The sequence below is a fragment of the Protopterus annectens genome, chromosome 2.part0 (assembly GCF_019279795.1).
Source record: "Protopterus annectens isolate FY-2018-M chromosome 2.part0, PAN1.0, whole genome shotgun sequence".
In the NCBI taxonomy this organism is placed as follows: Eukaryota; Metazoa; Chordata; order Ceratodontiformes; family Protopteridae; genus Protopterus; species Protopterus annectens.
In genome coordinates this window covers 782,190,619-782,208,642 of record NC_056728.1, presented here as the reverse complement: position 1 = coordinate 782,208,642, position 18,024 = coordinate 782,190,619, and positions in this window count along the sequence as shown.

Sequence of the window (18,024 nt, the reverse complement as noted above, 5' to 3'; positions counted from 1 at the left end):
ATTTAAATCAAAGTATTCATTCAAAGGTGTACTACTGTATTGCTGCTGTTGTTGTCATTATTATTATGTGAGTATTCTGTATATGTAGTTATTTGCTTATATGGTTTGATTATACATGTTTATAATTAGAATGTAACTACGATGTTTACAAGGTATCTAATGAATATGTGACTGTTTGCAATGCATAATAACTGTGATTCCTGCAGATGTTCAGAGTGTATTGTTATTATTATTGTTACTGTGTGACTATTATGTATATGTAGTTAATTCCATGTATGTGGTTTGATTATACATGTTTATAATTAGAATTTAACTAAAATGTTTATAAGGTATCTAATCAATATGTGACTGTTTGTAATGTATAATAACTGTGATTCCTGTTTCAGTACTACTGTATTGTATGTACTTATTTGCATATTTGGTTTGATTAATACATCTAATTAAAAACAGCGACTGTATGCAGTACAAGTCCTTGTCATTCATGTATGAAAGACCTTTTTTTTTTTTTTTTTTTTGTCTTCAATTTGTCCCTCCCTGTCCAATCAGAAATATGGCAACCCTGTCATAGATGTTCATTTTCTTTTCGTAGAGGCAAAGCCTTGAGTAGCTATGTCAGTTATATAAACATTTTGTGCCTTTAAAACGCTCTGTACGAACTACTATAGATGGTACACAAGTGGTGGGGTGCCACCCTTGTGGCCATTGTTCTTTCTGTAAATTTATTTTTCAAACGAAGGAGTTTAAAAATACCGCTAAGGTTTTTTCTATAAAAGTGTATGGTAATTGTAATAGTGATTTGGCTATTTATTTAGTAACTTGTTCATGCACAGCCTTTTATGTTGGCCAAACCTCCAAACCCCTAAAATTGTGCATTTCAGAACATCTTAGCAGTATTAGAAATAAGTATTCAGCCAATGCTTTATATAAGCATACCATTATTCATAAGACAGCTACCTTTAAATTTGTCATTGATAGAATTTTGCAACATAGATCAATGAAAACTGGTTGGCACAAATTGTTAAATAAAAAAGCAAAATCTTGGATTGTGAAGCTGGGAGGTTAGTTTTCACCTGATCTCAATGAACATTTGTAATTGTTTAATTGGGCTTAATTGTTTTATAATTTTGATATATAATGTGGTGTATTTATTGATTGTGTTTTACATTGAGTATGTATGTCCATCAATTTTGGGTTGGACTTGGACATGGCCTTGTATGTCAGGCAGACAGAGATCACCTTTGAGTAGGCGGTATGCAAGTTGCAACCGAGTACAGCTGGAGTTTCTTCAGTCGAGCTGCATAGGGCATCTGCTTGAGGCCAGTGACCCTCTTGGTGAGGTACTTCTGTGGTCTTTGCATTTTGGATTTTGAGCCTGAGCACCTGCCGTCCTTGCAGAGGTCTTGGTGTGGGAGAACTCTATAAGCATGCAAGATATAAATGCCTTTGCTCTGGATTGGATAGGTCTGTTTCTGTATGCTTTCCCTTCCGTTCCTTTGATCCCAAGGATCTTGACAAAAGTACAAAAAGAGAGGTCTGAAATGATCCTCGTAGCTCATTTTTGACTGAGGCAGCATTGTTTCTCTCTTCTATTTGACATAGCAAGAAGAAAGCACGTGGTACTGTCTCAGTGAATGGCCCTGCTATCTAAGAACCAGGGGTCCCTACTACACCCCAGCCTGGTTGATCTCGCACTAATTCCAGGCAGGCAAAAATAGTCAGAGGATTTGCTTAACATTGTGAAGAAGGCTAAGAAGAGTAATATGAAAATATCAAGTCCATCAGAAAGAAAGAAAATCTTCTCCCAGTGACCTAGACCTCAGAAAGGCTAAGGTGACACTGGTACTAGAATACATTTCAGCCCTCTACAAATTTGACTTGCCTTTCACACCTGTAAGGGTTCATGATTCTACTTTTTGTCTGCCTACCTTTGGTCCCCAGCTGTTTTAGACTCTCTGTTAAGCAATTCTTGAGGGGAGTGATCTACCTTAGACCTCCTAAAAGAAACAACTCCTCCATGGCATCTTTTCTTATGTTACTGAAACAGATTGCCTCCTTTTGGACCAGCAGTTTCATGTTCTATCCAGTTCCTCTCTTGAAAGACTGCATCTGATGGCGATTGCTCGTATTAGGTGCGTTTTAGAGTTGCAAAGACTCATTGGCAGAAGACCCCTGTTTGTGTTCGAGAGGGTGGCTCCGTATACCAGTCCATCTTTTGTGCCTAAAGTGGCTATTGAATTGATTCTGAATCAAACCATTCAACTCCTTATTTTTTCTCAAATGCACACAATCTTGGTTGTGCACAGGCAACCAAGATTCTACTTGCACAAAGCAAGAAAGTTTGGGGTGGGGGGATTTTATCTGCTTGCTTTGCAAAAGGGAAGGAAGAAAAAGACTTGACAAACTCTCTCTAGTTGGCTGATGGACTATATTGGCTTCTGTTACCAGTCTCGTGGAAAGCGGGTACCAGAACATAGTAGCTCACCCTTGCACGCTAGCTTTTCATGGGGGGTGTTTCATGCAGGCCATCCTAGAAGCAACAAACTGGTCCTCTGTTTACACTTCCTTGAAGCAGTAGAATGTGTAAGGGCTGCATCCAGAACTAAGGCAGGATTTGTCTGTTTGCAATAACTCATTTTCACATAATTAATACTTCCCCCATTCTTCCTCTCAGTGGTTTGGGAGTTTTCTTAAAAGTGAAGACAGCAGCAGTAAATGCTGAGGCACATGTTGCAGTTATATTGGGTACTTGCCATTATTGTAGATATCTGAGTAGTTTAACAGTTGCAGTCCTTGTTCCCCTCTCCCATCTTCCCTGTTCTGACTCAATTTTTCTTGGGTTGGGGGTGGCATGCCTCTTTTCTCACCCTTCACTCCTTTTGATTAAAACTTTTCATACACTGGAGTTGTGAACTTTTCTCTCTAGCCTTCAGTTTGGGTACGTCAGGGTGGACCTGGCAGTGGTTGGAGACATCTCCAGTTCACTGTGCCCTGGAGTCAAGTGGATTCTTCTCCAATTCTGCTGGAGGAAGAAAGATCCAAAGATGGCATCATCTGACAAAACCTTCTTTTTTTACTACTGACTTACTTTCAGTAGTAGTAGTGCATATGCTGAAGCCGTAGGAGAGGAAAGAGCTCAAAAGACTGGTTGGCTGCAGGCTACATACACAGCAGGGTATCCCAAAAGTGAAGATTGCAGCAGTGAAATTACTTAAACATATACAATTATTGTAAGTTCTGAACATAGAATTGCATTTTAACTGTCATAACTTGGATTCAGTGGCTGGGTAAGTAACTTAAAGGCAAGGTGCAGCATTCATCTGGGGAAGTACTTCAAGGCAGGGTGCAGCATTCAAATGGATAAGATGATCTTCCTTGGAATAATCCAGAGATAAAGGAGTACAGCAAAACGGGCTTTATGCAGTCTACAGATATGTTTTTTTTTGCAGTACAAGTGGACATAGTGTAGAAGGATTTGCACACTGCAGACAATGCTATGCAACACCACATGAAGCACGAAGCCCATCATTTCAGCATAGTCTGTGTGTGTGGGGTTTGGGTCATTGAATATGGGCGAGAGGTGCTAAGTATAGAATACATAGGCAGCATTTTGAATATTATGAGTTGCATCATTCTCCTCGTGTAGAACAGGGGATTGGTGCGGCTCATTTTCAACTGAATTGTGATGGCTATGTTTTGAAATGTGAAATGTTTGTAAACTAATAATTAATGTTTGAACATACTGCTGGTAAGGTTGCAGTATGTTGTCTTGATTTATATCTGTGTTAATTTCACATTTAAGCTCTTATTGAAAATGATGGTAAAAGTTGAGTGCACATATGTTGAGGACATAAGACTCATTATTTGAGTAGCAGAACTTGTTTAGTTCAGGCTGTGCTTTTGTGAATGGGTAGTCAGCAGTTGTCTAGGGAATTGGATTTAATAAGGTGGATGATATGATTTGGGTGAGATGTTGGTGTTAATTATATTGTTTTCATTTTTTTGCAGTGATGGCGGTCTCTTGTTTTAAGGCTGTCATTGCATTACTTTTGAGCTAGATACCTGGAACTTGATTGCATCCAGTAACATCAGTTAACTGTGCTGGACTTGTGGTTTATTTTCTTAGGCAAAGAGATATTTTTGTTTCCCTATGCAGGGGTACGTTTTTGTATATTTTTGTATCTGGCATTGACCGTTTCCTTTTCTTCCATTGAGGGAAGAATACCAAGCTATTTTTTTTTGACACTAACTTTTCTGTGTCCAGTTTTTTTCTGTTAGTCTGTAACAGTGAATCTGATGTCTTTTGATCCTCACCAGATGGGTTTCATCTCAGTCCTCTCAGACTTTGACCCCTTTCCAGGCTTAGGATATATATCTCAGGCTCCTCCCCTCCAGTCCCCAACATTACCCCAGATCTCGTTTACTGCCCTTTTAGTTCAGATGTGGTTTCATTGGCTTAGGCTCTAAGATAGTTATAACAAGAGCAAAGAAGGATGTGATGTTGTCAGCCTTGCCTTTATTCTCGCATATGGGTCTGATGCAATCCCTCGGATCCATCTCAGCCTTATACAAAAGCTCATGGCCTTCAACCAAGCTCTTCGGCACCCTTCCTTTCCCAGAATGCATCTGTCCATTACCTCCGATATTGTTTGCCACTTCGGGAAATATGCGGTCATTCACTGAGCTCCAGGCTAAGTTTCTAACTTTTTTCTATTTGTATATTGAAATACCTTTGACTTCTGTTTCTTCACCCTGCTACTCTAATAACTCTCTTTGGTAACCCTTAGAACTCTTTTTTGGTAACCCTCCTCCTTTCTACTGATTTTTTCAGTAAGTGGAAAGAACCTGCCCCCACCCCCCCAATAAATCTTAACATCCAATCTGATGATGGTCTTTCCATTCATCACTGATGGTTTCGGTAATTTTGGTTCCGAGCCCTCGGAACGGAGTTGGCCTAATGCCAAGCTCGTGCCAGCCAACACCTCTCGAGCTAAGCTTCTACCCACGATGCCTTTCTCCCTGTTACACCAGATCTCGTTTGCCACATAGCCATAAAGTTGCTTTTCAGCCGAGCTCTCAGCGAAGTAGAAAACCTTTGATATTTCTTAAGATTGTCACTTTTCCAATCCTTTGTGGTATATATTGATAATTATATATTTGTACAGTTTTATTTAGTATTTTCTTCTTGCTGCTTCCCATTTTGGTAAACTTTTAAGTACCATTGGTGGTACGGCCTTCTCTCTACCCTGGTGGTATTCCTTTAACACCATCGTTGGTATTTTCTTCTCTTTCCCTTTTAACTGTATAGTTGGGCGGTGAAGGGTCCGCATGGTCACCCCCTGGTGATGTCTCCTTTGGGGACATCCATGAAATGTTGAAACAGAGGGATGATTGGAAGCCCACTAACCCTTTATCCGAGGAGTCTGTGTTCCTGCAGGCTTTCCATGCTCGGCCATCTACCTCTTGGGTGACCCCACCTGCAGACGAGCTAGTTCAGCTCCGTGATGCAGCGTGCTTGGAAGAACCCTGATTCTGTTGAAGCAATCCCTCGGAGACCAGACAAGATTCTTTCTCCACCTTAGGAATACCCGCATTGGTCTAGAGGTTTACCAGTTGATGCTGTGGTGGCGGTGGCCATGAAAAAGGATTTCACAGAGAAGAGTCCTACTGTCCACCCACCCAGTAGAGAGTCCCGGGCCATGGACAATTGGGGAAGCAAGTCATTGCTTCAGCGACCTTTGCCATATGGTCCCTGAACTACTTAGCACATTTTGCGAGACTCCAAAAGAGACTTTATCTTCAATCTCTCTGGAACACTCTCAGGGCATGTGTATGACGAGACAAGGGATAAAGTTCCCTGGTTCCAACCCTGGAATCTATTTCCAATTCGTCCATGAGGTTGCTCCCCACACGAGGGGGCAGCTAGAGCTGCGGGCTCAGGCATAGCTATTGGACGCCATGCCTGAATGTGCCTTTGTGACCTCTCGGACCCTTTTATGTCTTCCTTCCTAAATGCTCCCATTGAAGCATCTTCCCTTTTTGGCCCCAAGGTGAAGGACACTGGCCAGGTGTGTGCAGGACGGTAAGACCCTGTCTGCTGTAGGCCTACGTTTTTCCAATCCTCAGCGTTCCCTTTTCCAGGAATCAGGAGTGACCAAATGAGGCACACAAAATCTCAGGGTCCTTTCCGTGCCACGTGTGGTGGTGATGCCCCCAATGGCAGAGGCGGCTAACCGTTCTGGAGGATGTCCCTACAGAGCAGAGGGGGCCCATGTAATCAGGGACCCAGGGATTTTTTCTCTGGGCAACCTTATCAGTGGTCCTGAAGAGCAGCCCGATTGCTTATCTTTGTTAGTCGGGGGTCATTTCTCTCTGCACCAAGCTGCCTGTTTTTTAATAACCACCAATCATTGGGTGCAGAAGATCATAGCCAGAGGCTACGCTATTCCCCTCCTCTCTCATCCAAAGCTTCCATCAAAACTTCCCGACATTCCACCCAGTCAAAGGGAAAAGCAGCTGCAGAAATAAACAAGCTGTATCAAAAAAGAGTCATCCAATTAGTCCCACCAGACCAATGCAGATCTGGATTTTACTCCAGATTCTTTTTGGTGCCAAAAAAAATGGGACTGGAGACTCACTCTGCATCTCGGTAATCTAAACAAATCTGTTGCCCAAACCAAATTCCGGATGGTCACAGTTCAGTCCGTTCCCCCTTTTCAAAGGGGATGGAGATTGGATGTGCTCAGTAGATCTCCGGGCTGCTTATTACCTCATCAAAATGGACAAATGCTCCAGGAGCTTCCTTCACTTCCTGCTGGGAGCCAATCGTTAACAGATTCGTGCCCTGCTGTTTGGACACTCTGCAGCCCCCCCAGAGTGTTCACAAAGGTGCATGGCAGTGGTTACAGCTCACTTGAGGCTACAAGGATTCCAGGTGTTTCCATATTTAGATGACTGGCTCCTTACCATCCCCACATTGGCAAAATTATTGGTGATAACTGCAAACTGGGAGAAATCAAATCTGGCTTTGGCCCAGAAGATAGAACTTCTTGGAGCAGTCTGGCTTTGACCCAGAAGATAGAACTTCTTGGAGCAGTCTTCAACACCCACTCTTGTCTGGTGTTGCTCCCAGCTCACAGACTTAGGAGATTGAGGCTTCAACTCCAGGTGATACTCTGTCAAAACAAAGAGAGGTTGTTCAGGTTCTAGGATCCATGGCAGCTTCCATGCCAATAGTGCCTCTGGCAAAACTGCACATGCGAATACTTCAATGGTTTTGTCTGTCTCAGTGGTTTCCAAATTACCATCCTCTATACTTTCAGATTCAGATAACCAATTCTTGCAAACAGGACCTTCTTTGGTGGATGAGGCCAGATGCAGAACTTTGGAGCTTCCCATTCCAAACTCCTCAGCCCAAAGCCATTGTGATCACAGATGCTTCCCTGATAGGGTGGAGGGGGCATTTCCAGGGAAAGACAGTCCAGGGCACATGGTCCACGTTAAAGGCCAACTTGCATATCAACATTCTAGAACTGAGAGCGATGCTGTTAGCGTTGCAAGCATTTCACCTGCAAGCATTTCACCCTGTTATTTCTTCTGGAACGATTGCAGTTCAGTCCGACAACATGTCAGTAGTCTGTTAGATCAACAAGTAAGTAGGAACCAAGTCCTATCCCCTGTGTCAAGAGACCATGAGAATTTGGCAGTGGGAGATGGCTTACAACTACTTTCTGTTGGCAATGCACATTCCGGGGAGATCGGAAGTCATAGCCGACAAGCTGACCAGGGCAGTTTTGATGATTCACAAGTGGTGTCTCAAACAAGAAGTTGTGGAAAGAATATTCCAGAAATGGGCCCAGCCTTGCTGCAATCTATTTTCTTCTCCAACAGACAGTTAATGCAGCATCTAGTTTGCCCTAATCCCCCTTCAGGGAGAGACACTGAGGTGCATTTGCTTGTGATTGGCCCCGGGACTACTTTATGCTTATCCTGTAACGCCCCTGATTCCCAAATTGTTACAGAAAGCAAGTGTGTTGTAGAGAAAAATCATTCTCGTTGCCCTTTACTGGCCCTGGAAGATTTGGTTCCCCTACCTGTGCCCTCCATCTTGTGGAAGAACCACAGATACTGGACCCAGTTCCAGACCTCCTCTTGCATCTGCAGAAAATGGTTCATCCCAATTTACAGAATTTGAAACTGACAGCATGGCTACTCCAATTCCAATGATAGCCAAGCATCATCTACTTTCATCCCCAATTAGATATTTTAGTTTACTCTCATAAAATCTCCACACGTAAACCTTATAGAAACAAGTGGAAAAGGTTTGTTGTGTGGGCTGTAGAAAATGTTGAACCTTATACTGCTCCCTTTCATTTTATTTTGGATTTTTTGGTGAGGTTCTTTAATGAAGGTGCTGCAGCAGCTACTTGTAAGTGTTCAGTTGGCCGTTATTTCTAGTTTTCATCTAGGGGAAAATGGTTCCCAATTATGTCACGCAAACTTTATAAGACCTTTTTAAAAGGAACCTTTATGTTAAGACCACCTTATAAAAGTCCATCTCATCCTCTGGATAAAATTTTGTACGGTCTCATATTATTCATTCCCATTTTGAACCTTCAGCCAGTTGTGATCTAAAATTTTTGTCATGGAAAACAATTTTTCTTGTGGCTATTACTTCAGCAAGGAGAGTGTCAAAGTTGCAGGCCTTGTCAGTTAATCCTCCTTATTTGGTGTTTCATAAAGACAGAGTTTCTCTTTGTAGTAATCCTTTTTTTCCCTAAATTAGTATCTGGCAATAACCTAAATCAATCAGTTGAACTGCCGGTGTTTTTCCCAAATTTCCAAAATAAGGAGAGTGTATGTTACTTTTATTGGATGTTCACAGACGGTTATGTTTCTATTCACACACAACTAAAGATTTTAGAAAGCTAGAACAATTCTTTCTTTTTTAGAAATGAGAAAAGGATTACCGGATCCAAGGTTACCATATCTAAATGGCTTTGTGATTGCATTACCTTTATTTTTACTAGCCAGAATAAACTGCTAAACTGCTGCATTTTACCTGTAAGACACCGTTCTACTAGAGCTATTGCTACTTCCTCAACTTTTCTAGCTAGAGTATCTGTGGACAATATTTGGTCTCCAGGAGTAGTTTCCTTTGGATGTATGGTACTGAGGAATATTCTTCCATGAGGCACCCAGGATTCGGGTTGTTAGGGATGCTGTCCCATACTTGAGAATAAAGGCGAGATTGACAACATCATATAAAGAAGTTATGTAGTTATCATAACGTTCCATGTGTGTTGTCCATATCTGCCTTTATTCTCTCAACCCTCCCACCATCCCCCATCCTTGTCTCCTAGGAGATCAGGTAATAAAAATACTTTTTTTCATGGACTCATTGGTATCAGATAATGGATACAATAATATAGATGTTCATCGTGCATACAGCTGCAGTCATCACACTTGGGTTATCCTGCTGTCAGTCGGGTCCTCTGTCGGCCGAATTCCAAAGTCTAGGTCCGGCGTCGGTTGTCGTTGCTTCCACCCTGACGTCAGTGCAGCAGGGGTATAAAAGAGGCAGCCAACGCCATTTTCTCCAGTCTTTCTTGCTGCGCGGTGCCCGAAGCTGAAGCAGTTCGCAAGTGCCGGTCGGCCAGCTCCTGAGATTTACGGGAAGTATTTCAGCCGAAGTCTTCTTTAAAGCTAAGTACCCCATTGGGGAAACTTTTCTTGCCTCAGACCGATGTCAGGCAAAGTTAATAATTGCATTTCTTGTGGGAAGCAAATACCACACAAGGATTTTCACTCTTACTGTATACCTTGCTTAGGGCCAGACCAAGACGTTTCGGCCTGCCGTTTTTGTGCTAGGTTTAACAAGCGCACTATTAAGTGCCGGGTGGAGTTCGCCCTTCATTATTTTGGCAAAAAATGTAATTGTGTCATGTCGTCGGATTTACCAACACCAGTTTCAGGCAAAAAACGCATGGATAAGGACAGACATCCGAGGCCTGCACCGAGTACTGAGATCACGCTAAGGCCAATCACTGGTTCTCAGCGAGGCGCCTACGCAGCCCCTGACTACCGATGAAACTATTTTACAAGCGACTTCAGTACCTGAGGTCGTAGCTTCCTCGGTCTCCATTCCCACTGCAGATTGTAACGGAAAATTTAGGGAGGCCTGCCATTTCTGAAGACGTTTTCAGGCCTACCACCTTCTCTATTAAATCGTTCTCTAAATCTAAAGCTCCAATGAAAATTAAAAAACAGGGTCCTCAGACCCCCTCTCAAGGCCCCATGCGTAAAAAAAACAGATGCTTAAAATGGCTGAGGATTTGATTACACTCATCAGGGGTTCTCAACCCCCCTCAGACAAAAGACCCAGGTTGGAGGAAGATTTCCCTTCCTCAGACCAGGCTTCTATTACCTCAGACCTTTCTGAGTACCAGGATTACGCCTGTTCCCCATTTGAAGACTCTGATGCTGAGGAGTCTATTCCCTCGGTCTCCCCCCCTGAGGGACTACTCTTTTGAGGAAACCCTTCATACATTGAGAGAGCACTTCCACTGGAAAGGCCAAGATTACTCAGATTCCAAGAAAAGGCTCAGGGAATTTCTGCTGCTTCCCCAGCATAGGCCCCTGGCTATTCCTCCTGTCTTAGATATTTTGGATGATGTGTATGCAGAAGCCAGTCTTAATCCAGACAGATATTACCGGGTTCCTGATTCTCACCAGTTCCTTTATAAAAGCCCTTCTGCTGACCCAGAAGCTATTTCTCAGGGTCCCAAGGGAATCCAGACAGGTATTACCGGGTTCCTGATTCCCACCAGTTCCTTTAAAAAAGCCCTTCTGCTGACCCAGAAGCTATTTCTCAGGGTCCCAAGGGAGTTAATGCCTCTACTGCTAAAAACCCCTTGCCTTCAGAGAGAGATTCCAGAGCATTAGAAAGGTTGGGGAAAAAGGTGTATACATCAGCCACTTTAACCATGAGGGCATTAAACTGTCAATTTCATATGTTAAAGTACCAGCAGTTCTTGCCATCTCAGCTGAAAAGCAAAATGACACAAACAGAACAACCAGATTTGAAAGAGTTGCAGGATTTGTTGCATGGAGCAGAACAAGTGGGGAAACATACCTTACAGTGTGGTTTTGATGCTTTAGAGGCCTCATGTAGAGCTGCTGTCACAGGGACTGTCATACGTAGACACGCTTGGCTCAAAGAGCAAACCTTACCAGATCATGTCAAAGCAAAGTTATTAGATGCACCACTGCAAAAAGATGTATTGTTTGGGGTTAAAGTGGAGGAGGTACTAAAGAAAATGGAGGAAAAAGCGAAATCTATGCAAACAGTTAAAGATTTCTTGCAGGTGCAGCCTCTACGCTTCAGCAGAAACTGGCCTTCAAAAAATTGGTCCTTTCCAGCCACAGACAGACCCCAAAGGGGTAGATACAGACGCCCAAGGGGTAGAGGACAACCTCAAGGATCTTAGAGAGCTAGGCAGTGGCAAGCACCAGCCCAAAGAGGTGGAGAAGATGGACCACAGTCATTTAGAAAACAGACACAATGACTTTCCCCTATGCTTGCCAAACAAAGCAATAATGGCAGCACCTTTGGGCGGAAAACTGGCCTTATTTTCAAAAAACTGGCACATTGTTACAAAGGAGAAATGGATTCTGGATATTATAGACAGAGGCTACAGGTTCCACTTGCACACCCTTCCAAAAATGAGAGGCATGCCAAACCTGCCACAAAATCAATGGGCAGAGGCACAAAAACAAATTTCTGCTCTCATGGATATGAAAGCAGTTCAAGAGGTACCTGCAAAAGAACAAGGTCAAGGTTTTATTCAAGACTATTTCTGGTACCAAGGAAGGACAAAGATTGAAGACCCATCTTAGACCTATCTATTCTAAACGCATATCTAGAGGTACCAAAATTCAAGATGCTCACATTACAGCAGCTTCTTCCCATGCTGGGCAAGGAGTCTTGGCTGGTAACGTTGGACCTCAAGGAGGCATACCTGCATGTCCCTATCAGACAAGATTGCAAAAGATACCTCAGATTTCTTGCAGGTTCAACCCATTATCAATTCTCTGTATTGCCCTTTGGCTTATCTACTGCACCCAGAGTGTTTATGAAATGCCTGGCATCAGTAATTGCTTTCTGCAGACGAGGAATACAAATCTACCCATATCTGGGCGACTGCCTGATCCAAGCGGACAGCAAGGACATTCTATTGCAGCATCTGGCGTTTGTAATAAAACTGTTAAACTGCCTGGAGTACACAGTGAACAAAAAGAAATCAAAACTAATACCAACAGATAATTTTCCTGGGTGCCAGCTTAAATACAACGGCCCAGATGGCTTACCTCACGCCAGACAAACAAGGGCAACTGTCTCAATACTTCAACAAAATGGCAACTTTAACCAGGCTAACTGCAAGGAAAATCCTGCAGGCTCTGGGGTTCATGGCATCTTGCATCCTACTAATACCATTTGCAAAGCTGCATATGAGGAAACTACAATGGTACCTAAAAAACTTATGGTCTCAACACAGCCACAGCTTCAAAAGGAATTTTTGTGGTGGGCTCAAGCATGCCAAAGAAACACGGGTCTCCCTTTCTGTATACCACAAGCAAGTCAAATCATCACAGCAGACTCCTCAGACTACGCCTGGGGAGCACACATGGCAGATCAGTGCATCCAGGGAAAATGGTCCCAAAAACAGATGCACCTACACATCAACCAAAAGGAGATGCTAGCTGTGCAAAATGCTCTTATGACCTTCAAGGACCTACTGCATCCGGGCCAGCTATTAATAAGGACAGACAACACCACAGTCATGTGGTACATAAACAGGGAGGGACGCATTCATACCCCCTGTGCAGGCAAGCTATGACCCTGTGGAACACAGCATTGGAATTACAAGTTCAACTGCAGGCACAATTCTTGCAAGGGAAGGAAAACACACTGGCAGACAACACTGGCAGACAACTTAAGCAGAATTATGACAGACCCACACGAATGGAAGTTGCATCCTCAAGTCTTAAAGATAACTCAAGCATGGGGACAGCCAGACGTATATCTATTTGCTACCCGCAGAAATTACCAGTTGAAAAAATTCTGCTCAAGGACCCTATCATCCACTGGCCTGGAAAGTGGACGCACTCTCTTTCAATTGGACAGCATTGATAGTCTATGCCTTCCCTCCTCTACGTCTACTGACCAAAGTCCTATTAAAAACCAGTATTACTGTATTGCCTTTCTATATTTTGAATACTCTAGTTTGTTTTCTTTACCTTGTGATGTCCTTCATGGATGCATCTGCAGTCATAACAAGTGGGTTGTCCTGTCGTCAGGCAGCCCTGCAGTCGGCCGGATTCCAAAGTCCGGGTCCGGCTTCGGCTGATGTCGCACTCCACCCGACGTCATCTCTGTTTGTCTTCGGGTATAAAAGCATCAGCCGACGCCATTTTCCTCAGTCTTTCTTGCCGCGTGGCGCCCGAAGCAGAAGCTGTTCGCAAGTGCCGGTCGGTCGGATCCAGAGATTACTTCTACCGAATACTACTTCGAAGACTTCTAAAGCTAAGTACCCCGTTGGGGACTCTTTCTTGCCTCAGCCGATGTCAGAAAAAGTTAACAATTGTTTAACCTGTGGGAAACAAATACCTCATAAAGATTTCCACTCTTACTGTCTGCCTTGTTTAGGCCCAGCCCACGACGTAGCAGCCTGTTCGGCCTGTGCCTCTTTCAACCGACGAACGCTTAGGCGTCGATCGGAGTTTGCAGAACAGTTTTTCGGTACTGATTTTGCGTACATTATGCCGTCGGATCCTCCGACTACCCAATCTTCCAAAAAACGCTAAGATAAAGACCGACACTCGCGGTCCGCGGTTTCGGCCGAAACCACGGCAAAGCAAACCGCGAGTGTCTCGGTTTCGGCGAAACCGAGAAAACTGCTCAAAGTACAGCTGAACCTATTCTTACAACTGAGGCCCCTGCTACAATTCTTGAATCGACCTCAGAAATTTTACCCACTACGGTGGTTGACTTATCAGACACCATCCCCTTGGATGTCTCTACCCCAGCACGTGGTGCTGCTAGGCCTCCAGCAGCCATGTCCATTAAGGCCTTCGCCAGGGCTAAAGCAGCCAAGACTACTAAATCAGTGCCTGTTAAACCCCCCTCATCCAGGCCCTCTTCTAGTTCTCAAATGCTTTCTTTGGCAGAAGATTTAATTTCTTTAATTAGAGGACAATCTCACCCAGACAGGGCCTCTCAGCCCCCAGAGAAGAGACCTAGGGCAGAGCCCCCTGAGCCAGTGTCTTCTGATAATTCTGCTGATGAATCAGACATAACTGACCAGCCTGAGGCTCCCTTCTCCAATTTTGAAGATTCTGATGCTGAAGAATCCATTCCAGCTGCTTCCCCACCAGAAGAATTCTCCTTTGGGGAAACCTTGCATGCCATGCGAGAACAGTTCCAATGGCAGCAACAGGATTTTTCAGACTCCAGAAAAAGACTTAGGACCTTTCTGCACCTCCCACAGCACAGGCCCTTAGCTATACCTCCTGTTCTCTCTGTGGTGGATGATGCTTTCAATGATGTTTGCTCCGCTCCAGATTCTTTACCCCAGCCCCTGCCAAACCAGACAGATTTTACAGGGTGCCAGATACTCATCACCACCTTTACAAGGCCCCACTTGCAGACCCAGAAACTATATCCCAGGGTCCCAAGGCAGTAGCCGACCACAGCTAAAACCCTATTCCTTCTGAAAGGGAAGCAAGGTCACTAGACAGATGGGGTAAAAGGTCTACACTTCAGCTACTCTCTCAGCTAGAGCTTTAAACTGTCAGTTTCACATGATACAATACCAAGAGTTTATGCTTGATCAGTTAACTAAAAACTAACTACTGATGAATCTCTTGATAAGAAATATGTATTAGAGATGGTAAATAACATACAACAGGTTAGCAACCATTCCTTAAAATGTGGCTATGATGCACTGGAGGCTTCATTTAGATCAGCCATGACAGGCACAGTGATAAGAAGGCATGCATGGCTAAAGGAACAAGCTTTACCGGTTCATGTTAAAGCTAAGTTGCTAGATGCTCCTATGGACAAGACAAGTTTGTTTGGTACACCTGCCCAGCAGGTTATGAAGAAAATGGAAGAAAAGGCAAAATCTGTTCAAACTGTTAAAGATTTCTTGCAGGTTCAACCCCCAAGGTTTAGCAGGAACTGGCCTGCCAAAAATTGGTCCTTTCCTGACTCCACAAAATTTCAAAGGGGCAGGAATAGACGTTCCAGAGACAGAAACCAATCCAGAGGAGGTGCCTACAGAGGACGACAGTGGCAAGGTAACAACAGAGGCACAGACACAGCCACTGCCACTACATCAGCACAACCACAGTGACTTAATCCTAAATCCGCCTACCAGGGAACAAATAGCAGCTCCTCTAGGCGGAAAGTTAACCTTATTTTCAAAGAACTGGCACTACATAACAAAAGACAAGTGGATTTTACAAACCATAGATCAAGGTTACCGGTTTCACTTCCACACTTTACCAGTCAAAAGAGGAATGCCAAATCTACCTCCAAATCAAAAACAGAGGCTCTACGCCAGATAATGGAGTTAGCAAACATGAGAGCTGTGGAAAGAGTGCCAACAGCAGAACAAGGAAAGGGTTCTACTCCAGACTATTCCTAGTTCCAAGAAAGGAAAAAGTTGGAGACCAATTCTCGACCTGTCCACCTTAAATACATACATCATTGTCCCAAAATTCAAAATGCTGACCCTACAGCAACTTCTTCCCATGCTGGGCAAGGAGTCTTGGCTGGTAACTCTAGATCTCAAGGAGGCATACCTGCACGTCCCCATTCGACCAATCTGCAGAAGATACCTCAGATTTCTTGCAGGATCAGAGCACTATCAATTCTCAGCATTGCCCTTTGGCTTATCTACTGCCCAGAGTATTCACAAAATGCTTGGCATCGGTAATCCCCCATGGAAGATTACAGGAATTCAAATTTACCCATACCTGGACGACTGCCTGCTACAAGGGGACAACAAAAGCAAGCTGACAACAGATTTACAAAGGGTCATTTACTTGCTACAAGGACTGGGATACACAGTCAATTTACAAAAGTCAAGGCTGATACCATCCCAAACAAGGACATTCTTGGGCGCGGAATTGGACACAGTACAACAAATGGCATTCCTGACTACAGAAAAACAAAAAGAACTTCCTCTTTACTTCTTGGCACTAACAAAACTGAACAAGTTAACAGCAAGAAAATTTCTACAGGCCTTGGGCTTCATGGCATCATGCATAATCTTGGTCCCATTTGCCAGACTACATATGAGGAAACTACAGTGGTACCTAAAGAATTTATGGTCCCAACACAGACACAGTCTAGAAACAGAAATCCCACTAATTCCATGCTTAAAACAGGAGTTCCTATGGTGGGCTCAGGCATGCCAGTCAAACCCAGGCCTGCCCTTCCGCAGATGTCAACCAAGCCAGACCATCACAACAGACGCTTCAGACCTAGGATGGGGGCCCACATGCTGGACAAATGCGTGCAAGGATTGTGGACACAGGATCAACTTCACCTGCACATCAATCTAAAAGAAATGCTGGCAGTAAAACTGGCAATCCAAAAGTTCAAACCATTCCTCAGAGGGCCAGTTGATGATAAGGACAGACAACACCACAGTCATGTGGTACATCAACAAACAGGGAGGCACTCATTCATACCCCTATGCAGAATGACCTTGGAGCTGTGGACCCTGGCACTCAGCTACAACATTCAGTTACAGGCAATATTTGTACCGGGGAAAGACAATACTCTAGCAGACATACTAAGCAGAACCACTTCGGATGCCCACGAATGGAAGCTGCACCGGACATCTTCAAGACCATCTAAAAGAAAGGGGGAATGCCACAGATAGTCCTATTCGCATCACCTCTCAATCACCAGCTCATAAAATTCTGCACAAGGACATTCCACCCACTAGCATGGAAAGTGGACTCACTCTCCTTCAACTGGAAAGGCCTAACAGCATATGCATTCCCACCCCTTCCTTTGATACACAAGGTACTACTAAAAATCAAGGAAGAACGTCCAAGGATAATCCTGATAGCCCCAAACTGGCCAAGACAACACTGGTACCCACTACTGAAGAGCATGTCTCGAAACAACATGTGGCCAATACCCCTGATGCCTTTGATGTTAACTCAGAACAACTACAGCATCATACATCCAAACCTAAAACGCTGCAACTGACTGCATGGAACATCACATAGCAGCAGCTAATCCAGAACTTTCCCAAAGAGTTAAAGACATTATTCTTGAAGCACGCAGACCTTCAACAAGAAAGAACTATGCTGGAAAATGGAAAAGGTTTGTCATTTGGAGTACCGAAAGAGGAAAAGATGTGTCAAACATAGATATGCCTAACATTCTGGAGTATCTGGCGAACTTCTTCATTCAGGCCTGTCCTACTCCTCCATCAAGATACATGCATCAGCTATTTCAGCAGAATACAGCTTTGATCCACCTGTTTTTCGCACCCTTTGCTCAGGCAGTTCCTCAGAGGAATCAAGAATGTAAAACCTCCAAGGAAACCACCATTACCAGCTTGGGACTTAAACTTTATGCTAGAAAAGTTGACACTAGCACCCTTTGAACCAGCAGCAACAGCAGACCTACAACACCTGTCATGGAAAACTGCTTTCCTACTGGCAATTACTTCAGCAAGGAGGGTTTCAGAACTACAGGCCTTAATGGCAGTGCAACCCTTCCTAATCTTCCACCAAGATAGAGTGTCCTTGAGGACTAATCCTACATTTATGCCTAAGGTGGTATCCAGAGTATCTTTAAACCAGGCAATCCACCTACCTACCTTCTTTCCCAACCCACAAAACAGAGGGGAAAGAATACTGCATACCTTGGATGTACATAGACAGCTACGCTACTACTTGGACAGAACAAAGAATAGCAGAAAGGCTGACCAACTTTTT